We start from the raw sequence: 27180 nt of genomic DNA on the forward strand, positions 1-27180 counted from the left end.
CTGCAGGGATTTGGCTGGCAATGACCAGTTCCAATGTGCTGACACTAAATATCCATATCGGGATCAGCAAGAATACTGCCTCTCCCCCTGACATCTTTGTTCTGCTTTCTCTCTCCCTCCCTATAGTAACTTTTGTCTGCACTGAGATATGAAAATTAGCTTTGGGACAAGAGTCCCATATTTTCCAGGTTGCCAGCATCTGAAATAAACCACTTTCCTTTTCCCAGAAACTGTCTCACAAGTTTGGCATTCATTGTGGCATGCAGCCAGATCTGCATTTGGTTACAGTGGCAATCATTCCTGAAATCAATCTAAAACTGGTCCAACTTAAATTATTTCCTGAGGACTTAAAAAGAGTTGAAGAATGGTAATATTCTACCCAGCAGTCAAACCAATAGATACAAGATAATAGGTATGTTTTTTAAAATTTCAAAATACCTGGTAGAGTAATCACTTCCATTAATCAGAGCACACATTATGGACATTGCACTATTTTTCAATGGATAAAAATTACATAATTGAGCCATATATGCAAAAGACTGTTTAAAGAGTAGCCCATTATTGTATCTTCTGTGCCAAAAATAATCTGAAAATGAGACCTCCCTTGAGAAGAAAAAAAATCCAAAGGCAAGGACTGGGATCACAGGGGGACTGGCAAAATGATTTTACTATAATAAGACCACAAAAAATACCAATACCCATGGGGTTTTGCAGCTAATTTTACAGGTTGAGTGGAAGCAATTTCCAGCAGATCTGAGATAACCTCAGATGTTAAAACCTTACTAAAAGAAATTAATCATGGGTTTGGGCTGCTGCTCTCTATTCAAAATGACAATAAAAGTATCTTTATCATTAGAGTGACCCAAGAAGTTTTTCAGCTTTTAAAACTAAAATAGAAACTATAGGACTAAGAAGGAGGTATAGGTAGATACACTTTGATTCCTTGCACAACCAAAAGGAGGACAACAAACAATAAAAATAAAAAACAACTAGAGCTGACAGAGGAAATCCAACAATCAAGGAGTTAAAGAATAAACATTCATCCAGAGTGGTAGGAGGGATAGAGACAAGCAGCCAGGGCTGAAAGGATGCATGGCAAGGTAGTGACTAGAGAAGCAGGGGGAAAGGTGGCAGCTGGTGGGCTTGGCAGTCTCACATTCATGCATAGATAAACCAGGAGCAACCACTGGGGAGCAAGACAGACCGTGCAACCCAGGGTTCCAGCACTGGGGAAAAAAACCCTCAAAACCTCTGGCTGTAAAAACCTGTGGGAATGGTTATGGTGGGAGAAACTTCCAGCCTCACAAGCAAGTTTACTGGATAGACATACAGGGTCCTAGAATGCACACAAGCCCACACATCCAGGAATCAGCACAAGAGGAGCTCAATTTGCATGTGGAAAGTGGCAGAAGTGACTGAAAGCTGGCTGAGCTGAGCAAGCAGCATTGTTCCCTTTCAGACACCTCCCTTATGTACAGCACCATAATGCAGTGATGTGGGTTGCCCAGCCCTAGAGTATCTAATATTGCATCCCTTAGAATGTAATAGGCATGCTGAGACCAAATTTTATTTATATATATGCCTAAATGAAAGAACACATCAAATCTCCAAAAATAGAACTAAGCAATGAATAGATAGCCAACCTATCAGATGTGGGGTTCAAAACACTAGTAATCAGGATGCTCACAGAAATGGTTGAGTATGGTTATAAAATAGAGGAAGAAGTGAAGGCTATGCAGAGTGAAATCAAGGAAAATGTACAGGGGACCAAAAGTGAAGGGAAGAAAACTGAGCCTCAATTCAATGATTTGGAACAGAAAGATGTAAATATTCAACCTAGAACAGAATGAAAAAAACAAGAATTCAAAAAAAAATGAGGAGAGGCTTAGGAAGCTCTGGGACAACTTTAAACATTCCAACATCCAAATCATGAGGTGCCAGAAGAGGAAGGGAAAAAGATTAAAAACATATTTGAAAAAAATAATGAAGGAAAACTTCCCCAATCTAGTGAAGGAAATAGACTCCCAGGAAGTCCAGGAAGCTCAGAGAGTCCCGAAGAAGTTGGACCCAAGAAAGCACACACCAAAACATATCATAATTACATTACTCAGGATTAAAGATAAGGAGAGAATCTTAGAAGCAGAAAGAGGAAAGGAAAGAGTTATCTACAAAGGAGTGCTCATAAGACTATCTGCTGATTTCTCAAAAGAAATCTTGCAGGCAAGAAGGAGCTGCAACGAAGTCATGAAAGGCAAGGATCTACATCCAAGATTATCTATCCAGAGAAGCTATCTATCATTTAGAATAGAAGTGAAGATAAAGTGCTTCCCAGGTAAGGTCAAGTTAAAGGAGCTCATCATCACCAAGCCATTATTATATAAAATGTTAAAGGGACTTATCTAAGAAAAAGAAGATGATCAGAACTATGAACAGTAAAATGACAACAAACTCACAATTATCAACAACTGAATCTAAAAAACAAAAACAAAAAGTAAGCAAACAACTAGAATAGGAACAGAATCACAGAAATGAAGATTGCATAGAGGATTATAAGTGGAGAGGGAGAGGAGGAAGAATGGTGAAAACATACAGAGAATAAGAGAATACAGAGAAACATGCAGCATAAATTGTAGCTACAAAATATACAGGGGAAGGTTAAGAATAGTATAGGAAGTGGATAAACCAAAGAACTTATATGTATGACCCATGGACATGAACTATGGGGGGGAATGCTTGTGGGAGGGAAGTTCAAGGCAAAGGTGAATAAAGGGGAGACAACTGCAATAGCATAATCAATAAAATATATTTTAAAAAGAAACTATATACCTTGGGGAGACCTCAATTCACTAAAAATACCAAACACAATAAATAAATAAATACATAAATAAATAAATACATAAATACATAAATAAATAAATAAATATACTCTGAAATTGACAGTTGCCAAGATCAGCCAAGAAACTAACTTGAAATGTCAGAAAATATTACTTATTGCCATGCTTAAGATTGGAGTAGTTTCTAGAAGCCAGATTCAATTGAGGCCTTATTAAATGTTACATGGGAGGTACTTCCATGAAATATTTAATAAAAACCTTAAATCTGACAAGTATAAAGGACACATGGACAAAAACTAGGGGTGGGTAGAAATGGGAGGGAGGTGGGGAGGGTTGGGTGGGTGGGCTGGGATGGGAGTAAAAGACAGAAAATTGTACTTGAACAATAATTAAAATAAAATCATTTTTTAAAATTAGACATTATAATGTATGTATAGTCCCTGGGTCTAGCACTAACCATTATTTATAATTTTGCTTCCAACAGAATGAAATATCCTACAGAAGTTTCACTACACTCTTTTAAACCTGGTGATTGGGTATTCTTCAAGACTTGAAAAATAAATGAACAAACATCCTCACAATCACAATGAATCTAATTAGGGAAAGCCGTATCATATATTTTAAACATTCATTTCTCTGCCAAACTAGAAGAAATCAAGAATTGGATTCATTATTCTTCCATAAAGCTTGCCCCAGACTCTAATTCTACCATGATAAAGACTACTTCTCAATCATTGACTACTTCTGTGAGGCCATTTTGAAGAGCAAGCAACTCTTCAGAAGGAACAGGGAACCAACAGATTTCCATTAGAATGAATGACCCACCTAATCAGAAATTGCTGTGATTGTTTAACTTTTAATTTTTAATTGTCTGTTTTTCCAAACCCCATTCATTACATGGAACACCTTCCTGTCCTGGGCTTCTACCTGTACTGAAATAAATAACCAATCAAACTGCTGGGTCTTTGGATTGCTCTCTGTGCTCATCACAGAAAAAAATGCCCCAGATCATACACCCTCTCAACCCTTCAGATTGGAAACATTGGCTTGGTCAAGTCACTACAGATAAGTTGGGACCTCTTTCTTTCTCCTCTAATTGTAAAGAGTCCCGCTTTGATTATAAAAAAACAACAATGAAATTTATTTTTGACTGAACTCAGAAACAAACTGATGCTTCCATCATTCTTCTTAGCTATCACATCTGGGGTGGACTGGGATTTTTGTACAGAACACAGCTTTTAAACATAATAGTCCCTTTCTGCATACAATGAACCATTCAGTCTAACTTTGATTCTTGGTAAGCAGAATGGATCTCTCTAAATGCTTAACATACATTTAAGGTCCTGGACACTGAGCAGACCTGGAAAGAACAATGGATCTTGCTTTTTCTGGAGCATGCACAGCACCAAAAGAAAAAATATGAATATGTCATATGACTAACCTATGACTTTATCTCCTTTATGGATGGACCAGCCATTGTACATTAGGATTTTCATCTCTCCCTGGGAAAATCTATGAAACTCTTTCTAGATACCCCATAACTTATTAGCTCTCAAATATAGATGTCACAGGAACATGGCCTGGTGGAAATGAACAGTCTCTATTTTCTTTCCCTAATATATCAGGATCTCTACCAAATTAGAAATTAGGCCCTATCAGGAAGACTCTAAAATGGCATTGGAGTAGGAAGGAGCACATCCAGCTTCCATATGCTCAGGGGAGAAAATCCTGCCTGATCTATGGAGTAGAGGAGCAAGCAGCCAACATACTTCAGCATATGTGAAAGCAAGGGACCAAGGATAAAAAACTGTGGCAGAAATAAAAAAACGGACCCTAAGAGGAGTGCTGAAACATGGTAGGGTCCCAGGAACTAGCACGGGGTACAGGGGCTGCAGCCGCAGGCCCAGCGCCCACTGCTGGGTTTGCCACAGGGTCCTTGGGAGAGAGCTGGGACAACTTTCCACCCCCCCCTCAGCCAAACAAGGTCTGAGAGGCACTGGGAGGGACCCAGTTGCTAGCAAACACAGAGGGCTGTGGGCACACGGGGAGGCTGTAGACACCGGCAGGGTTGGGTCACGCAGCAGGCTCTGATCTCCACAGTCACCGGTCTGGCTGGAGAGTTGGGCTGTGGGTGAAGCCAGGTCATTGTGTGGAGAGGCAGGCTTAAATAGGACAAATTTCTCAAGAGGCAGGAATGAAAACACAGACACTGTTTGGGGAATTCTCCTAAAGTGATCACTTGCTCCAGCCTCCCTGCCACCCAGCCAAGGGTGCATGGGTGCGCACATGGGAGAGCATCCCTGCATCCCAGTCCACAGCAGTAACCCTGGGGACAGGCCTGACTTCCACAGCCGGGCACAGGGCTGAGGAGCCATGGTAGCTTCCCAGACAGTGCTCCCACAGCTGAATTAGGAATAAAAGCCATACCAATCACCCATCAGCCTGCCACAGCCAGCAAGAGCAGAAAAACCGGTTTGGCCACTTTGAAACCAAGAGACTTTTTAATTTTATTCTATTTTTTAACAATTCTTATTTTTAAATTTTTATTATTTTTATTCTCTTTTAATTTATTTTTCCTCACTTTCCTGCTTTCTTGTTTTATTCCTTCTTTCTTTCCTCCAATTTTAACACTTCTTCCTTCCTTCATCTGCCTTTTTTTATTTTTATTTTTTAAATACCTACAAGTGAGACAAAATCCTGGATCTGTGAAAAGACCAAAGTTGAACCCAAAGAAGGGCATCACAACAGCTGGGACAATGAGACAAATTTCACTCTACTATTACAGAGAACCTGCAAGTGATTGCATATTTGTGTTATTATTATTTTTCCAGTATTCTTACATCTTTTTTTAATAGTATTTTTGTATTCCTCTTCTTTTTGTACAGTCTGCTTTGCTAGGCTGGTTATATTGTATGACCTGAAAACTTTCCCCTGATATCTCTTTCATAGTGTATTACTAATCTACTGTTCTTTAACTTACCTGTGTCCCATTACAACACTACTCGAGTTGTAGTGTTGTACTACTACTCGAGGTTCTGTACTCCCTATTCTTCCTACCTAAATCTCATAGATTCTGTCATATGATTGTGTCCTAATATTATTGTAAATAATTGCTGTTCCATGCAATTGTAATTACTTCACAACATCCCTCCCAGATCTTAGCCCATTTCAAAGTTTCCTCAACTCGATTACTATAGTGGTTTACTATATTCTCTCACACACTACACCTATCTGCTATCCCTTACTCTCTCCTTACATCAAAATCTGACCTCCCACAACCTCACTGCTTTATAGATCCAACTCAAAATTCTCCCTTCCCCAACAAGAGTCTTTTTTCCATTCTTTCTAAAAATCAGCTAGCTGGGTGGAAGATCACGGTTAACACTATACATAGTCAAAGGATCTCCTATCTCTTCTCTATTGACTGCTACTATAAATATCAGAGAATACCCTCTTGCTGTCTTAAACCATTTTGCCTCCCCCTCCAACTGATCACAAAAAAGAGTAGGTAGAGGTGGTGAACACCAGGATACCCACTGGAACAGGAAACCCAACAACAAAGGAACCACTAACAGATAACAACAGAAGAAGGTGAAGGAGAAGTGGTAACCACACAAACATCAATCCAGGACCTATCTGGAAATACAACTAAACAGTAGAGACAGTACCCAATACAAACAACTGAACAAGAGCAAGAGAGAACCCTTAACACCTTGTACACATGGAAGAACCAACTTCAACACAACCTGCCCTCACCAGCACAACAAAATACAAGAGGTGGTGGACACAGCGACCCTCATTTAACCAGCTGGTGAGAAGGAAACTCAAAAAAAAACACCCAACAACAATCAAAACCCAAAGGCAAACACAAAGCCAACTTAAATGACAGCCCAAGACCAGTGAGCTTGCGAGATCAAGGAAACTGCACCACTGAAACTCATTGGTATTCTACCACAGAAGTTCACACCACAAACCCAGGGAGCTAGAACAGATCAATTTAAGAAGCTGAGGCTAACAAGAAGAGTCTCACAAACAATGGGAAGACAAAGAAACAATCACCAAAGGAAAGGAAAGGAGGAAGCCTCAGAAAGAATGCTAAATGAAATAGAGGCAATTCAACTATCAGATATTGAGTTCAAAACAATGATTGTCAGGAAGCTCAATGAGCTCACAATGACCTACCAGAAACTACAGGGAAGCTATAATGAACTCACTGAAAACTATATCAACATGCAAAAGGAAATAGAAACTATCAACAAAGGCCAAGAGGAAATGAAGACTACTATTTCTGAACTGAAGCACAGTAGAAGGAATGAAAAGCAGGATCGATGAAGCAGAAGATCGGATCGGCGAGCTAGAGGACTAAGTAGAAGAAAACACCCAGAAACAGCTAGAAAAGGAGAAAAGGCTCAGAAAGAATGAAGAGGGATTAAGAGAAATGCAAGACAATATGAAACGTAATAATATCCATATAAAAGTGACACCGGAAGGAGAAGAAGAAGAGCAAGGGATAGAAAACCTATTTGAAAACGTAATGATGGAAAACTTCCCTAATCTGATGAGAGAAAAAAAGTCACACAAATCCAGGAAACACAGAGAGTTCCAATCAAGAGGAACCCAGAGAGATCCACGTCAAGACACATCATAATAAAAATGGCAAAATACCAAGAAAAAGAGAGAATCTTACAAGCAACAAGGAAGAAAGTAACATACAAGGGAGCCCCCAAAAAACTACCAGCTGACTTCTCAATGGAAAATCTCCAAGCCAGAAGAGATTGGCAAGAAATATTGCAAGTAATGAGAACCAGAGGTCTGCAACCAAGGATACTTTACCCAGCAAGTCTCTCAATCATATAGAAGACCAAATAAGAAGCTTTGCAGACAAAAGATGTCTAAAAGAATACACCTCCACCAAACCAGCTCTAGAAGAGATGCTAAAGGGACTGCTTTAAATAAAAGGGACAGAGAGAGAGAGGAACACAGGTATGAAAATGGCAATGAATAAGTACCTATCAGTAATAACCTTAAAAGTAAAAGGATTAAATGCTCCAATCAAAAGACATAGAATAGCTGAATGGATAAGAAAGCATGACCCACACATATGTTGCCTACAAGAGACCCACCTCAGGACAAAAGATCTACACAGACTAAAAGTGAAGGGCTAGAAACAAATTTTCCAAGCAAATGGACCAGGGAAAAAAATCCGGGGTAGCAATACTCATATCAGACAAAATAGACTTCCAAAAAAGGGCCATAAAAAGAGACCCAGAAGGTCACTTCATAATACTCAAGGGAAGAATCCACCAAGAAGACATAAACATCGTAGATATATATGCACCCAACATAGGAGCACCAAAATACATAAAGAATATCTTACAGGACTTTAAGAAGGATATTGAGAGCAACATAATTATAGTAGGGGATTTTAACACCCCACTGTCAAAAATGGACACATCTTCCAAACAAAATATCAACAAAGATATCGTGACATTGAACAATACTCTAGAAGAAATGGATTTAACTGATATATACATAGCCCTCCATCCCAAAGAAGCTAAATACATATTCTTTTCAAATGTACATGGAACATTTTCAAAGATAGACCACATGATAAGACACAAAGCAAGCCTCAACAAATTTAAGAAAATTAAAATTATAACAAGCATTTTCTGAGATCACAGGGGACTGAAACTAGAAACAAACCCCAAGGAAAAAACTCCAAAACACTCAAAATCATGGAGATTGAATAGAATGCTATTAAACCGTGAATGGGTCAAGAATGAAATAAGGGAAGAAAACAAAAAGTTTCTGGAAACAAACAGAAATGAACTCACAACAACCCAAAATTTATGGGACACAGCCAAGGAAGTACTGAGAGGAAGTTCATAGTGATACAGGCATACCTAACAAAGAGAGAAACATTTCAAACAAACAACTTAACCCTACATCTACAAGAACTCAAGAAAAAAAAACAACAAAGGCAGCCCAGAGCCAGCAGAAGGAAAGAAATAATCAAGATAAGAGCAGATTTAAATGACATAGAGACTAAAAGCACAATTCTAAGAATCAATGAATCCAGGAGCTGGTTCTTTCAAAAGATAAACAAAATCGACAAGCCTTTAAGCAGGCTCATCAAGAAAAAAGGAGAAAGGATTCAAATAAACACAATCAGAAAGGAAAGAGCACAGATTACAACTGACACCACAGGAATACAAAGGACTGTAAGAAATTACTATTAAGAACTGTATGCCAAGAAATTTGAAAACCTAGGTGAAATGGAAAAACTTCTAGAAAAATACAATCTTCCAAAACTCAACAAAGAAGAAGCAGAAAGCCTGAACAGACAATAACAGAAGATGAAATTCAAGCAGTAATCAAAAAACTCCCGACACACAAAAGTCCGGGTCCAGATGGTTTCACAGGTGAATTCCACAAAGCATTTAAGGAACAGTTAATCCCTATCCTTCACAGACTATTCCAAAAAATCCGGAATGATGGAAGGCTTTCAAACTCTTTTTATGAAGTCAACATCATCCTAATCCCAAAACCAGATAAAGACACAACAAAAAAGAAAACTTCAGGCCAATATCACTGATGAACGTAGACGCTAAAATCCTCAACAAAATATTGGCAAACTGCATCCAACAATAAATTAAAAAGATCATACACTATGATCAAGTGGTATTCATCCCAGGGATGCAAGGATGGTTCAACATTCTCAAATCAGTAAATGTAATACATCACATAAACAAAAGCAAAGACAAAAATCACATGATCATATCAATAAATACAGAAAAAGCATTTGATAAGGTACAGCACCCATTTTTTATAAAAACACTCAGCAAAGTGGGAATAGAGGGAGCATTCCTCAATATAATAAAGGCCATATATGAGAAACCTACAGCCAACATCATACTCAATGGACAAAAACTAAAGTCTTTTCCATTAAGATCCAGAACAAGACAAGTTTGCCCAGTTTCACCACTTCTATTCAATATAGTACTAGAAGTTTTAGGCACAGTGATCAGACAAGAAAAGGAAATAAAAGGCATCCAAATGGGAAAGGAGGAAACAAAACTGTCATTGTTTGCAGATGACATGATAGTGTACATAGAAAATCCTATAGACTCTGCTAAAAAACTGCTTGACCTAATAAACCATTGGAAAAAGAGCAGATACAAAGTCAATATCCAGAAATCAAAGGCATTTTTGTACACCAACAATGAAACAGCAGAAACAGAAATCAGGAAAAAAATTGCATTTGACATATCAAAATAAAAAATAAAATACCTAGGAATAAACCTAACCAAGGAAATAAAAGCCCTATATACAGAAAACTACACAATACTGAAGAAAGAAATTAAGGAAGACACAAACAAATGGAAGCATATACTGTGTTCACGGATCGGAAGAATTAACATCAGCAAAATGTCCATACTACCCAAAGCAATTTACAGATTCAATGAAATACTATTAAAGTAGCAATGGCATATTTCACAGACATAGAACAAACACTTTAAAAATTTATATGGAATCATAAATGACCGTGAATAGCTGCTGAAATGTTGAGAAAGAAAAGCAAAGTAGGAGGGATCACAATACCTGATATCAAATTGTATTACAAGGCCACATAATCAAAACAGCCTGGTACTGGCATAAGAACAGGCACATGGACCAATGGAACAGAACAGAGAGCCCAGAAATAAGCCCAAGTCTCTATGGTCAATTAATATCTGACAAAGGGGGCAGCAACATAAAATGAAGTAAAAACAGTCTCTTCAACAAATGGTGTTGGGGAAACTGGACAGCTACGTGCAAAAAAATGAAACTCGAGCACCAACCTACTCAATACACAAAAATAAATTCAAGGTGGATAAAAGACTTAAATACAAGCCATGTCACCATTAACATCCTGGAGAAAAACATAGGCAGGACAATCTCAGATATTTCATACAGCAACATTTTTACTGATATGTCCTCCAGAGCAAGGGACATAAAGGAAAGAATAAACAAATTGGATCTCATCAAAATAAAAAGCTTCTGCACAGCTAAAGAAAACAGTATCAAAATAAAAAGAGAACCAACTGTATGGGAAAACATATTTGCCAATGATACCTCAGACAAGGGTTTAATCTCCAAAATACATAAAGAACTCACATGACTCCACTCTAAGAAGACAAGCAACCCAATTAAAAAATGGTCAAAGGACTTGAACACACACTTCTCCAAGAAGGACATACAGAGGATCCAGAAACACATGAAAAGATGCTCAATATCACTAGCTATCAGAGAAATGCAAATTAAAGCCACAATGAGATACCACTTCACACCGGTGAGAATGGCCATGATGAACAAATCAACAAACAAGTGCTTGCGAGGATGTGGGGAAAAGGGAATGCTGATGCAAAGTTTTTGGAATGTAGACTCCTGCAGCCACTGTGGAAAACAGTATGGAATTCCTCAAAAACTAAAGATGGAACTGTCCTTGACCCAGTGATGGCACTACTGGGATTATACCCTATGAATCCTGAAACACCAGTTCTAGAGAACTTATGCACCCAATGTTCATAGCAGTGTTACTTACAATAGCCAAGTGCTAGAAACAGCTTAAGTGCTTATCAGTAAATGAATGGATCAAAAATTGTGATGCATTTACACAATGGAATAATACACCATATAAAGAAAGCAGTAACTCCTACTCTTCACAATAGCATGGATGGAACTGGAGAGTATTATGCTAAGTAAAAAAGTCAAGAGGTGAAAGAAAAATACAATATGTTCTCACTTATAACAGAAATCTAATGAGCAAAATGAACAAAGCAAAATAGATAGAGACATGAAAATAAGGAATAAGCTGACAGGGACCAGAGCGGAGGGAGGGAGGGATAACAAAGGAAAGAAGGGGAAAGGGTAGTCAATGAAAATGTATAAAGCACTCAAGGTTATGGACAATAGGGTGGGGACTGCCTGAAGGAGCAGGTGTGTACAGGGCAAGGAAGAGCAATGGGGAGAAAAAACTGGGATAACTATTCATAAACTACAATAAGAAATAAAACTACCTGAAGAAATAATGAAGATCTGAGATGATGGCTGAGTAAGTAGAAGCTACACTAATCTCATCCTAGGACCAAACTGGAATCACAACTAATTTACAGAAAAATCATGCTGAATAACTAACGGAGGACTAGCTGGAGATTAGCTTTATAACCAAGGAATATCAGATGTCACAGCACCACATTGATACTGGTAGGAAATGTGGTGGTGTGAGAAAGATAGCTGGATTCCCAAGATGGCAGCTGAAGATCCAGAGGGATATTTTAGCAACCACGGGTTAAACTTGGGAAGTGTAGGGTCTAAAACCCAGGCTGGGCTCCTCAGCCTAGAGCACCAGAGCCAGCATATGTACTCACATAATATCTGGCTATGAAAAGCAGTGGGATTTCTGTCTACTAGAGAGGGATGGCCAGAGCCACAGGCATCCTCTTAAAGGACCAGTACAAAAAAAAATTTGTTTGAAGCTATTTACACTGGGCTCAGGCAGAGGATATCAGAGTGGACTATAGGTGCATGAGGAGAGTCTGAGGTTTCTGGCTCTGGGGAGAGAGATGATGGGTCAGCCTCCAAGATCCACCTTCTCAGTCATTCCCAGATGACACCATTTTTGGAAATAAAAAGCACTCCCTTCCATGCATTATCAGCCTTGGGAGAAGTACCACCCACAGGAATCTCTCGACCTACCTTGAGTAGCTTAAGCTAAGGAATATAGATGGAGACTCTCAGTTATTAAGCCCAATTGAGAGCTTATTTGTGGAGGTAAATCTCTGGGTACTTTGAGTCTTTAGCTGTCTCTCCCCCAGGCCTTATGATGGTAAAAGCTGCCTTGGTGGACAGCTTGGTCTTTTCAGCAAGCACCCAGGCACAACAGAAAGAGCCACAAGCTGTGGCTCACTGTTAACTCTAAATAGGTTGCCCAGGGCCAGTCAGAGGAAGCCTCTGAGATAGACCTGACCAAGAGTCTTTGCAGATCTAATACAGAAGAATAAACACAAAGAGGCAGCCAAAATGGGAAGACAAAGAAATATGCCCAAAGTGGAAGAACAAAAAAATTCTCTAGAAGAACTAAAAAAAAAAAATGGAGACAAACAATTTATCTGATAAAGAAATTCCTAGGCAAAAACACACACACACACTACAAACGTTTGTTGCCATCAAACCAGTATTATAAGAAATGTTGTTCTGTGTCCCACAGCTTCTCTGCAGACAGTTACCCATGCAGATATCTGGAGTCAGACTCTGAAAGTGAAAAAAGAGAGAGATTAGCTGTGGTCTTAAAGGAAGACAGGGTGGCCAGGGTGGCAGATAGAACCAGGAGCCCGGAAGGATGTTGTGAAAACTGAGTGAAAATTATAAGAAGTTTATGCCAGAAAGTCCAGTGGTGTGGCTTTTAGGAAGTGGTCCACCAGGACTGCTCTCAGTATACGTATATCCTTTCATGAGGGAAGATGGCGGCAAGGTAGGAGGGAGTGGATTCTACTTCTCCCTACACATGGGAGAAAAACCTAGCCAATCTATGGAGGAACAGAGCAAACAGCCAACTGTACCCCAGCATATATGAAAATAGGAGACCAAAAATTGCAGCAGACATTGAAAAACCATCAAATGGTAAGGAGAGTGCTTCAGGACAATACCAGCGGTCCCTGGTACCAGCTCAAGGACCAGGGGGACTGCAGCCCCAGGCCCAGTGCCCACTAGATCTGCCACAGGGTTCTTGGGAGAGAACTGGGTCAACAGCTCCCTCCCTGGCCAAACAAGGTTTGAGCAGAACCAAGAGAGACCTGGTTGCTTGAAGTTACAGAGAGGGGAATAAGGACTAAGTGGCAAACACACAGGGGCTGTGAGCACCCACAGAATCTGTGGATGCCTGTGGGGGAAAGTTAAGAGTCAGGATATGATGGGCCCTGACCCAGCTAGTCCTCGGTCTAGCTGGAGAATGTCTCACTGGAGAACTGGGCTGTGTGAGAGGCCAGGCCACTATATGGAGCCACGTACTTTAGTAGAAGGAACTTCTCAAAAAGAAAAGGTGAAAAGAGGGACACTGTTTGGGGAATTCTCCTGCAGCAGTTGATCCCTCTCCCTCACCACCCAGCCAGGCAGCATTCCCAAGGTGGCTTGGAAGACCCTGCTTGCACTCCCATAGCCCTGGGAAGGGTACATACCCAAAACTGAGAAACCTGAAACGGCCTGGCCGAGCACCCGCCTGCAGCCCAGGGAGAATGCACTTTGTGGAAAGCCCGGAGCCCACAGCCTAAACACATGGGAGAGTGCACTCTGAAGAAGTCCTGGATCCACATCCAGAGCCCCAGGGGGAGGCACAAGGTTAGCCCTGGGGAGAGTGCCTAGGAGGCTGACTGAGTGCCCATCAGGAAGAGAGAAAAGCAAAACCAAACACCTCTCAGCCTGCTGCAGCCAGCAGGAACAGAAAACCTGGTTTGGCCAGTTTCAAACAAACAGAAGCCTTAGTTTTTTTTTAAGTAATACTTCATTTTTTAATTTTTATAATTTTTTATCTCTCAATTCCTTTTTCCTCTCTTTTCTTCTTTCTTGTTTTATTCCTTCTTCCTTTCTTTCCAATTTTATTTCTTCTTCCTTCCTTCTTCTTTTTTTTTTAATACCCACAAGTAAGACAAAAAAACCCTGGAACTATGAAAACACTAGAGTTGGACCCAAAGAGGGGTTATCCCAACGGCTGAGTCAGTGAGACAAATTTCATTTTGCCACTACAGAGAACCTGCAAGTTATTGCATATTTGTATTTTTGATTTTTCATTATTCTTACATTTTTATTTTATTAGTATTTTTGTATTCCTCTTCTTTATGTTTTACTCTTCTTTGCTTAACTGGTTAAATTGTATTGTTTGACAGGTTCCCCTATTCTCTCTTTCATACTGTTTTGCTAATTTACTGTTCTTCACATCACTTGTGTTCCATTAGCACACTACTCAAGGTCCTACACTCCCTATTCTTGTTATCCAGAACACATAGATTCTGTCATATGATTGTTGCTTTAATATTATTATAAATAATAGTTGTTCCATACAATTGTAAATACTACACAAGACCACTCCCAGGTCTTAGCCCACTTCACAGTATCCTGGACTCTATTACTGTAGTGGTTAACTCTATTCTCTCACATGCTATACGTATTTACTATCCTTTACTCTCACCTTACCTCAGAATGTGACCTCCCACAACCTCACTGCTTTCTACATCTAACTCAGAACTCTTCCCTCCCCAACAAGAGTCCTACCTTCTTTCCACCATTTCTAAAACATGGCTATTTGGGTGAAATATTATGGTTAACAATATACATACCCAAAGGATTCACTTTCTCTTCTCTACCAGCTCCTACTGTAAATATCATACAATATCCGCTTGCTGTTTTAAACCATTTTGCCTTACCCCTCCAACTAATCACAAAAAAAAAGTAGGTAGAAGCTGTGAATGCCAGAATACCTGCTGGAAGAGGAAACCCAAAAACAAAGGAACCACCAACAGATAACAACAGAACAAGGTGAAGAAGGGAGTGGAAGCCACACTAACTCAACCCAGGATGTATCTGGAAATACAACTAAATAGTGAGAACTTACGCAGAACAAAGAACTGAACAAGAAAAAGAGAAAATCCCCCAAAAACCTGATACACATGGAGGAACCAGCTTCAAAACAACCTGCCCACCCAGTACAACAAAATACAAGAGGTCGTGGATAGAGGGACCCTCAGTTAATGAGCTGGAGAAAGGGACCCACAAAAGAAAGACCCAACAACAATCAAAACCCAAAAGGAAACACAGATTGAACACAAACAACACTACAAGAATAGTGAGCTCAGAAGAACAAGAAGACCGTGGCACTGAATCTCACAGGTATTCTACCATAGAAGTTCACACCATAAACCCAGGGACTCACAACAGATAAAGAAGCTGAGGCTAACAAGAAGAGTCTCACAAACAATGGAAACACAAAGAAACAATCCCCAAATGAAAGGAAAGGCAGAAGCCTAGAAAAGAATGCTAAATGAAATAGAGGCAACTCAACTATCACATATTGAGTTCAAAGCAATGATTGTCAGGAAGTTCTCAATGAGCTCACTGAGAATTCCCAGAAACTACAGGGAACTATGATGAACTCACTACAACTTATATCAACATGAAAAAGGAAATAGAAACTATCAACAAGGGCCAAGAGAAAATGAAGAATACAATTTCTGAACTGAAGAACACGGTAGAAGGAATGAAAAGCAGCATTGGTGAAGCAGAAGATTGGGTTAGCGAATTGGAGGACAAAGTACAAAAGGACACCCAGAAAGGGCAAGAAAAGGAAAAAAGGCTCAGAAAGAATGAAGAGGGATTAAGGGAAATGTAACACAATATGAAATGTAATAATATCTATATAATAGGTATTCCTAAAGGAGAAAAATAATAGCAAGGGATAGAAAACCTGTTTGAAAAAGTAATGATGGAAAACTTCCCTAATTTGATGAGAAAAAAAGTCACACAAATCCAGGAAACACAGACAGTCCCAATCAAGAGGAAGCCAAAGAGGCCCACTTCAAGACACATCATAATTAAAATGGCAAAATTTCAAGACAAAGAGAAAATCTTAAAGGCAGTGAGGGAAGAACAGAAAGTAACACTAAAGAGAGCCTTGATAAGGTTAGCAGCTGATTTCTTAATGGAAGAAGAAATGGAAACACTCAAGCCAGAAGAGAATGGCAAGAATTATTGCAAGTAATGAAAACCAGAGGCCTGCAACCAAGGCTTCTTTATCTAGCAAGGCTCTCAATCAAGATAGAGGGCTAAATAAGGAGCTTCCCAGACAAAACAAGTTTAAAAGAATACCCTTCAACCAAACCAACTCTGCAAAAGATGCCAAAGGGACTGCTTTAAGGAAAGGAAGGAAAAGAGAGAGAGAGAGGAACACAAGTATGAAAGTGACAATGAATAAGTACATATGAATAATAACTTTAAACATAAATGGATTAAATGATCTAATCAGAAGACACAGAACACCTAAATGGATAAGAAAACATGACTAACACATATGCTGCCTACAGGAAACCCTCCTCAGGAAAAAATAACTACACAGACTGAAAGTGAAGGGTTGGAAACAAATTTTCTGAGCAAACAGAGAGGAAAAAAAGCCAAGGTAGCAATATTCATATGAGACAAAATAGACTTAAAAAAAGGGCCATGAAGAGAGACCCAGAAGATAACTTCATAATACTCAAGGGAAGAATCCACAAAGAAGACATAAACATTGTAAATATATGTGCAAACAACATAGGAGCACCCTAATACACAAAGGAAATCTTGGAAGACATCAACAAACATACTGACGGCAACACAATTATAATAGGGAATTTTAACACCCCACTGTCAAAAATGGACAAATCTAGGCAAAAGATCAATAAAGCTATGGTGGCATTGAACAATGCCCTAGATCAAATGGACTTAACTAATATATACAGAACCGTTCATCCCAAAGAAGCTAAATACACTTTCTGTTCAAATACACATGGAATATTTTCAAAGATAGACCACATGATAGGACACAAAACAAGCATCAACCAATTCAAGAAAATTGAAATCAGATCAAACACTTTCTCCAACCACAAGGGATTGAAACTAGAAACCAACCCTAATGAAAAAAACCCAAAACACTCAAATTCATGGAGATTAAACAGCATGCTTTTAAACAATGAATGGGTCAAGAATGATATTAGGGAAGAAATCAAAAGGTTTCTGGAAACAAATGAAAATGAACTCACAACAACCCAAAACTTATGGGACACAACCAAGGCAGTCCTGAGAGGGAAGTTCATAGTGATACAGGCCCACCTAAGAAAGTTAGAAACATTCCAAACAAACAACCTAACCATATGTCTCCAAGAACTCGAGGAACAACAACAAAGACAGCCCAGAGCAAGCAGAAGGAAGGAAATAACCAAGATCAGAGCAGAATTAAATGACATAGAGACTAAAAGCTAAATTCTGAAGATCAATGAATCCAAGAGTAGTTCTTTGAAAAGATAAACAAAATCGACAAGCCATTAAGCAGACTCATCAAGAAAAAAAGAGAGAAAACCCAAATAAACACAATGAGAAATGAAAGAGGAGAGATTACAACTGACAATACAGGAATACAAAGGATTGTAAGAAATTACTACGAAGAACTGTATGCCAAGAAATTTGAAAACCTAGATGAAATGGACAAATTTCTAGAAAAAATATATTCTTCTAAACTCAATGAAACAGAAGCAGAAAGCCTGAACAGACCAATAACAGCAAAAGAAATTGAAGCAGTAATAAAAAAACTCCCAACACACAAAAGCCCTGGACCAGATGGTTTCACAGGAGAATTCTACAAAGCATTTAAAGATGAGCTAACCCCTATCCTTCACAGACTATTCCAAAAAATCCAAAAATATGGGAGTCTCTCAAACTCTTTTTACGAGGTCAACATCATCCTAATTCCAAAACCATATAAAGACACAACAAAGAAAGAAAACTTCAGGCCAATATCACTGATGAACATTGACGCTAAAATCCTCAACAAAATACTGGCAAACTGCATCCAACAATACATTAAAAAGATCATACACCATGACCAAGTGGGATTCATTCCAGGCATGCAAGGATGGTTCAATATTCGCAAGTCAATAAATGTAATACATCACATAAACAAAAGCAAAGACAAAAACCACATGACCATATCAATAGATGCAGAAAAAGCATTTGATAAGGTACAGCACCCATTCATGATAAAAACACTCAGCAAAATGGGAATAGAGGGAGCATTCCTCAACATAATAAGGGCCATATATGAGACATATACAGCCAACATCATACTCAATGGGAAAAAACTAAAATCTTTTCCACTAAAATCAGGAACAAGACAAGGATGTCCACTTTCACCATTTCTATTCAATATAGTACTGGAAGTTTTAGCCACAGCAATCAGACAGGAAAAAGAAATAAAAGGCATCCAAATCGGAAAAGAGGAAACAAAACTGTCACTGTTTGCAGATGACATGATAGTATACATAGAAAATCCTATAGACTCTACCAAAAAAACTGCTTGACCTAATAAATGAATTTGGCAAAACAGCGGGGATACAAAGTCAATATCCAGAAATCAAAGGCATTTCTCTACACCAACAATGAAACAGCAGAAGCAGAGATCAAGGAAAAAAATCCCATTTGAAATAGCAAAAAGAAAAATAAAATATCTAGGAATAAACCTAACCAAAGAGGTAAAAGACCTGTATTCAGAAAACTACATAACACTGAAGAAAGAAATCAAGGAAAACACAAACAAATGGAAACATATACTGTGTTCATGGATTGGAAGAATTAATATCATCAAAATGTCCATACTACCAAAAGCAAATTACACATTCAATGCAATTCCTATTAAAGTACCAATGGCTATTTCACAGACATAGAACAAACACTTCAACAGTTTATATGGGACCATAAATGAGCCCGAATAGCTGCTGCAATATTGAGAAAGAAGAGTAAAGTAGGAGGGATCACAATACCTGACACTAAACTATACTACAAGGCCACTGTAATCAAAACAGCCTGGTACTGGCATAAAAAAAGGCACATAGATCAATGGAACAGAACAGAGAGCCTAGAAATAACCCAAGTCTCTATGGTCAATTAATATTTGACAAAGGAGGCAGCAACATAAAATGGAATAAAAATAGCCTCTTCAACAAACGGTGTTGGGAGAACTGGACAACGACATGCAAAAAAGAAAATGAAAATTGAGCACCAACTTACACCATACACAAAAGTAAATTCGAGGTGGAAAAAAGATTTAGGAGAAAGGGAATATGGCATCAGAGTAAGAGGGAGCAGATTCATCTTCCCTCTGCACACGGGAGAAAATCCTGGTCAATCTATGGAGTAGAGGAGCAAGAAACCAACATACTTCAGCATATGTGAAAATAGGTGACCAAGGATTGTGGCGGAACTGAAAAACCAGACCCTGAGAGGAGTGCTGCAACACGGTAGGGTCCCAGGGACCAGCGCAGGTCCAGAGGCTGCAGCCCCAGGCCCAGAGCCTGCTGATGGGTTTACCACAGAGTCCTTGGGAGAGATCTGGGACTACTGCTCCCTGCCCAGCCAGTTGCTAGCAAACACACAAGGGCTGTGAGCACCCTTGGAGGCTGTGGACATTGGCGGGGTTGGGTTGCACAATGGGCCCTGACCCCCATGGTCATCAGTCTGGCTGGAGAGTTGGGCTGCGGGAGAAGCCAGGCCATTGTATGGAGAGGCAGGCTTGAATAGGAGGAATTTCTCAAGAGGAAGGAGTGAAAAGACAGACACTGTTCAGGGAATTCTCCTAAAGTGATCAATCTCTCCGGCCTCCCTGCCATCCGGCCAGGAAGCGATCCCGAGGTTGCATGGAAGGTGTGCTTCTGGGGAGGACCCTGCACACCCCCATAGAACCAGGAAGGGTGAGGCAGTCTGGCTAAGGGCATGCAGGCACGCACGCAGGAGAGCATCCCCACAGCCCAGTCCACAGCAGAAACCATGGGAAAAGGCCTGATTCCCACACCCAGGGCACAGGGCTGAGGAGCCACAGTTGCTTCCCAGACAGTGCACTCTGCTGACTGAGGAAGAAAAGCCATACCAGTCACCCCTCAGCCTGCCACAGACAGCAAGACCAGAAAAACTGGTTTGGCCACTTTGAAACCAAGAGACTTTTTAATATTATTCTATTTTTTAATTCTATTTTTAACAATTCTTAATTTTTTAATTTTTATTATTTTTAATATATTTTAATTTATTTCTCCTCTCTTTCCTGCTTTCTTGTTTTATTCCTTCCTCCTTTCTTTCCTCCAATTTCATCTCTTCTTCCTTCCTTTGTCTGCCTTCTTTATTTTTTATTTTATTTTATTTTTTAAATACCTACAAGTGAGACAAAATCCTGGATCTGTGAAAAGACCACAGTTGAACCCCACAAAGGGGCACCACAACAGCTGAGACAGTGAGACAAATTTCACTCTGCTATTATAGAGAACCTGCAAGTTATTGCACATTTGTGTTATTATTATTCTTCCAGTATTCTTACATCTTTCTTTAATAGTATTTTTGTATCCCTCTGCTTTTTGTATAATCTGCTTTGCTAGGCTGGTTATATGTATGACCTGACAGCTTTCCCCTGATATCTCTTTCATAGAGTATTGTTAACTTACTATCCTTTACTCACCGGTGTCCCATTAGCACACTACTCAAGGTTCTGTACTCCCTATTCATGTTACCTACATCTCATACATTCTGTCCTATGATTATTTCTCTAATATTATTGTAAATAATTGCTCTTCCATGCAATTATAAATACTTTACAACATTCCTCCCAGATCTTAGCCCATTTCAAAGTTTCCTGAACTCTATTACTGTAGTGGTTAACTGTATTCTCCCACACACTACACCTATTTACTATCCTGTACTCTCACCTTACCTCAGAATCTGACCTCCCACAACCTCACTGCTTTATAGATCCAACTCACAATCCTTCCTTCCACAACAAGAGTCTTATCTTCTTTCCATCCTTTCTAAAAATCACCTAGCTGTGTGGATGATCACAGTAAACACTATACATAATCAAAAGATCTCCTGTCTCTTCTCTACTGGCTGCTACTGTAAATATCATAAAATATCCCCTTGCTGTTCTAAACAATTTTGCCTTACCCCTCCAACTAATCATAAAAAAAGAGTAGGTGGAAGCTGTGAACACCAGAATACCCACTGGAAGAGGAAACCAAAAACAAAGGAACCACTAACAGATAACAACAGACGAAGGTGAAGAAGGGAGTGGAAGCCACACTACCTCAACCCAGGACCTATCTGGAAATACAACTAAACAGTATAGACAGTACCCAATACAAACAACTGAACAAGAGCAAGAGAGAATCCTCAAAACTTTATACACACGGAAGACCAGTTTCAACACAACCTGCCCTCACCAGCAAAACAAAATACAAGAGGTGGTGGACAGAGTGACCCTCATTTAACCAACTGGTGGGAAGGACCCACCAAAGAATGACCCAACAACAATCAAAACCCTAAGAAAAACACAGACCCAACCTAAATGATAGCCCAAGACCAGTGAGCTTGCGAGATCAAGGAAACTGCACCACTGAAATTCACTGGTATTCTACCACAGAAGTTCACACCACAAACTCAGGAAGCCAGAACAGGTCAATTTAAGAAGCTGAGGCTAACAAGAAGAGTCTCACAAACAATGGGAAGACAAAGAAACAATCACCAAAGGAAAGGAAAGGAGGAAGCCTCAGAAAGAATGCTAAATGAAACAGAGGCAATTCAACTTTCAGATATTGAGTTCAAAGCAATGATTGTCAGGAAGCTCAATGAGCTCACAATGAGCTACCAGAACCTAAAGGGAAGCTACAATGAACTCACTGAAAACTACATCAGCATAAAAAATAAAATAGAAATGATCAACAAGGGCCAAGAGGAAATGAAGAATGCCATTTCTGAACTGAAGAACACAGTAGAAGGAATGAAAAGCAGGATTGATGAAGCAGAAGATCGGATCGGCAAGCTAGAGGACAAAGTAGAAGAAAACACCCAGAAAGAGAAAGAAAATGAACAGGCTCAAAAAGAATGAAGAGGGATTAAGGGAAATGTAAGACAATATGAAACGTAATAATATCCATGTAATAGGGATACCAGAAGGAGAAGAAGAGCAAGGGATAGGAAACCTATTTGAAAAAAGTAATGATGGAAAACTTCCCTAATCTGATGAGAGAAAAAGTCACACATATCCAGGAAACACAGAGAGTTCCAATCAAGAGGAACCCAAAGAGGCCCACTTCAAGACACATCATAATTAAAATGGCAAAATACCAAGACAAAGAGAGAATCTTAAAATAAGCAAGGGAGAAACAGTAAGTAACATACAAGGGAGCCCCAATAAGGTTAGCAGCTGATTTCTCAATGGAAACCCTCCAAGCCAGAAGAGATTGGCAAGAAATATTGCAAGTAATGAAAACCAGAGGACTGCAACCAAGGATACTTTACCCAGCAAGACTCTCAATCAAGATAGAAGGCCAAATAAGGAGCTTCCCAGACAAAAGAAGTCTAAAAGAATACATCTCCAACAAACTAGCTCTGCAAGAAATGCTAAAGGACCTACTTTAAGGAAAATAAGGAAAAGGGAGAGAGAGACCGAGGAACACAGGTACAAAAATGGCAATGAAGAAGTACCTATCAATAATGACTTTAAACGTAAAAGGGTTAAATGCTCCAATCAAAAGACACAGAACAGCTGAATGGATAAGAAAACGTGACCTACACATGTGTTGCCTACAAGAGACCCACCTCAGGACAAAAGATATACACAGACTAAAAGTGAAGGGCTGGAAACAAATTTTCCAAGCAAATGGATAGGGAAAAAAGCCAGGGTAGCAATACTCATATCAGACAAAATCGATTTACAAAAAAAGGGCCATAAAGAGAGACCCAGAAGGTCACTTCATAATACTCAAGGGAAGAATCCACCAAGAAGACATAAACATTGTAAATATATATGCACCCTACATAGGAGCACTCAAATACATAAAGAAAATCTCAGAGGTCTTCAAGAAAGATATTGACAGCGACACAATTATAGTAGGGGATTTTAGCACCCCACTGTCAAAAATGGACACACCTTCCAAACAAAATATCAACAAAGATATTGTGAAATTGAGCAATGCCCTAGAGGAAATGGACTTAACCTATATATACGGGCCCTCCATCCCAAAGAAGCAAAATATACATTCTTTTCAAACTCACATAGAACATTTTCAAAGATAGACCACATGATAGGACACAAAACAAGCCTCAACAAATTTAAGAAAATAAAAATTATACCAAGCATTTTTTCTGACCACAAGGGACTGAAACTAAAAACCAACCCCAAAGGAAGTAACCCAAAACACTCAAAATCATTGAGATTGAACAGCATGCTACTAAACCATGAATGGGTCAAGAATGAAATAAGGAAAGAAATCAAAAAGTTTCTGGAAACAAACAAAAATGAATTCACAACAACCCATCATTTATGGAACACAGCCAAGGCAGTCCTGAGAGGACAGTTTATAGTGATACAGGCCTACCTAAAAAAGATAGAAAATTTCAAACAAACAGCCTAACCCTATGTCTACAAGAACCAAGGAGAAACAACAAAGACAGCCCAGAGCAGCAGAAGAAATGAAATAACCAAGATAAGAGCAGAATTAAATGACATGGAGACTAAAAGCACAATTCTAAGAATCAATGAATCCAGGAGCTGGTTCTTTGAAAGATAAATGAAATCCACAAGCCTTTAAGCAGACTCATCAGGAAAAAAAGAGAAAAGATCCAAATAAACACAATCAGAAATGAAAGAGGAGAGATTACAACTGACACCACAGAAATACAAAGGATTGTAAGAAATTACTATGAAGAACTGTGTGCCAAAAATTTTTTAAACCTAGGTGAAATGGATAAATTTCTAGAAATATAGAATCTTCCAAAACTCAATAAAGAAGAAGCAGAAAGCCTGAACAGACCAATAACAGCAGATGAAATTGAAGCAAATCAAAAAACTCCTGACACACAAATGTCTGGGTCTGGATGGTTTCTCGGGACAATTCTACAAAGCATTTAAGGAAGAGTTAACCCCTATTCTTCAGACTATTCCAAAAAAATCCAAAATGATGGAAGACTCCCAGACTCTTTTTATGAAGTCAAGATCTTCCTAATCCCAAAACCAGATAAAGACACAACAAAAAAAGAAAACTTCAGGCCAATATCACTGATGAACATAGATGCTGAAATTCTCAACAAAATACTGGCAAACCGCATCCAACAATACATTAAAAAGATCATACACCATGACCAAGTGGGATTCATTCCAGGCATGCAAGGATGGTTCAATATTCGCAAATCAGTAAATGTAATACATCACATAAACAAAAGCAAAGACAATCATATTTACTGAAAAGATGCAGAAAAGCATTTGATAAGGTAAAGCACCCATTTTTGATAAAAACACTCAGCAAAGTGGGAATAGAGGGAGCATTCCTCAACATAATAAGGGCCATATATGAGACATATACAGCCAACATCATACTCAATGGGAAAAAACTAAAATCTTTTCCACTAAGATCAGGAACAACACAAGGTTGCCCACTTTCACCACTTTTATTCAACATAGTATTGGAAGTTTTAGCCACAGTGATCAGACAAGAAAAGGAAATAAAAGGCATCCAAAATGGAAAAGAAGAAATAAAACTGTCACTGTTTGCAGATGACATGATAGTATACATAGAAAATCCTATAGGTTCTGCCAAAAAACTGCTTGACCTAATAAACAAATTTGGCAAAACTGTGGGATACAAAGTCAATATCCAGAAATCAAAGGCATTTTTGTATAGCAACAATGAAACAGCAGAAACAGAAATCAGGGGAAAAAATTGCATTTGACATAGCAAAATAAAAAATAAAATACCTAGGAATAAATCTAACCAAGGAAATAAAAGTCCTGTATACAGAAAACTACACAACACTGAAGAAAGAAATTAAGGAAGACACAAACAAATGGAAGCATATACCATGTACATTGATCAGAAGAATTAACATCATCAAAATGTCCATACTACCCAAAGCAATTTACAGATTCAATGCAATACTATTAAAGTACCAATGGCATATTTCACAGACATAGAACAAACACTTCAAAAATTTATATGGAACCGTAAACGACTCCAAATACCTGCTGCAATTTCGAGAAAGAAAAGCAAAGTAGGAGGGATCACAATACCTGATGCCAAAACGTATTACAAGGCAACTATAATCAAAACAGCCTGGTACTGGCATAAGAACAGGCACATGGACCAGTGGAACAGAACAGAGAGCCCAGAAATAAGCCCAAGTCTCTATGGTCAATTAATATCTGACAAAGGGGGCAGCAACATAAAATGGAATAAAAACAGTTTCTTCAACAAAGGGTGTTTGGAAAACTGGACAGCTACATGCAAAAAAAAATGAAAATCAAGCACCAACTTACACCATACACAAAAGTAAATTTAATGTGGATTAAAACTTAAATATAAGCTATGTCACCATTAACGTCCTGGAGGAAAATATAGGCAGGACAATCTCAGATATTTCATACAGCAACATTTTTACTGATACGTCCCCCAGAGCAAGGGACATAAAGGAAAGAATAAACAAATGGGGTCTCATCAAAATAAAAAGCTTCTGCACAGCTAAAGAAAACAGTATCAAAATAAAAAGAGAACCAACTGTATGGGAAAACATATTTGCCATTGATACCTCAGACAAGGGTTTAATCTCCAAAATATATAAAGAATTCACACAACTCTACTCTAAGAAGACAAGCAACCCAATAAAAAAATGGTCAAAGGACTTGAACAGACACTTCTCCAAGGAGGACATACAGAGGATCCAGACACACATGAAAAGATGCTCAATATCGCTAGCTATCAGAGAGATACAAATTAAAACCACAATGAGATACCACTTCACACCAGTCAGAATGGCCATCATAAACAAAGCAATAAACAACAAGTGTTGGAGAAGTTGTGGTGAGAAGGGGACCCTAGTACACTGTTGGTGGGATTGCAGACTGGTACAACCACTATGGAAAACAGTATGGAATTTCCTGAGAAAACTAAAAATGGATCTGCCTTTTAACCCAGCATTTCCACTGCTAAGATTATATCCTAAGAACCCTGAAACACCAATCCAAAAGAACCTATGCACCCCAATGTTCATAGCAGCACAATTTACAATAGCTAGGTGCTGGAAGCAACCTAGATGCCCATCAGTAAATGAATGGATCAAAAAACTATGGTACATTTACACAATGCAATTTCATGCAGCAGGAAGAAAGAAGGAGCTCCTACCCTTTGCAACAGCATGGATGCAACTGGAAAGCATTATGCTAAGTGAAATAAGCCAGGCAGTGAAAGACAAATACCATATGGTCTCACCTTTAACAGGAACCTAAACAACAAAACAAACAAACATGCAAAATACAACCAAAGACACTGAAATAAAGGACAGACTGACAAAGTTCAGAGGGAAGAGGAGATGAATTTCAGGGGAATTTCAGGAGAAAAGGAGGAGGGTTTACAGGAACAAGTATAAAGGACACATGAATGAAAACTAGAGGGGGGTGGAAATGGGAGGGAGAAGGGGACGGCTGGGTGGGTGGGTTTGGATAGAAGTAAAAAATAGAAAATTGTACTGCAACAATTAA

Source organism: Phyllostomus hastatus, unplaced genomic scaffold (assembly GCF_019186645.2).
Source record: "Phyllostomus hastatus isolate PE091 unplaced genomic scaffold, TTU_PhHast_1.1 phas_contig_36, whole genome shotgun sequence".
NCBI classification, from domain to species: domain Eukaryota; kingdom Metazoa; phylum Chordata; class Mammalia; order Chiroptera; family Phyllostomidae; genus Phyllostomus; species Phyllostomus hastatus.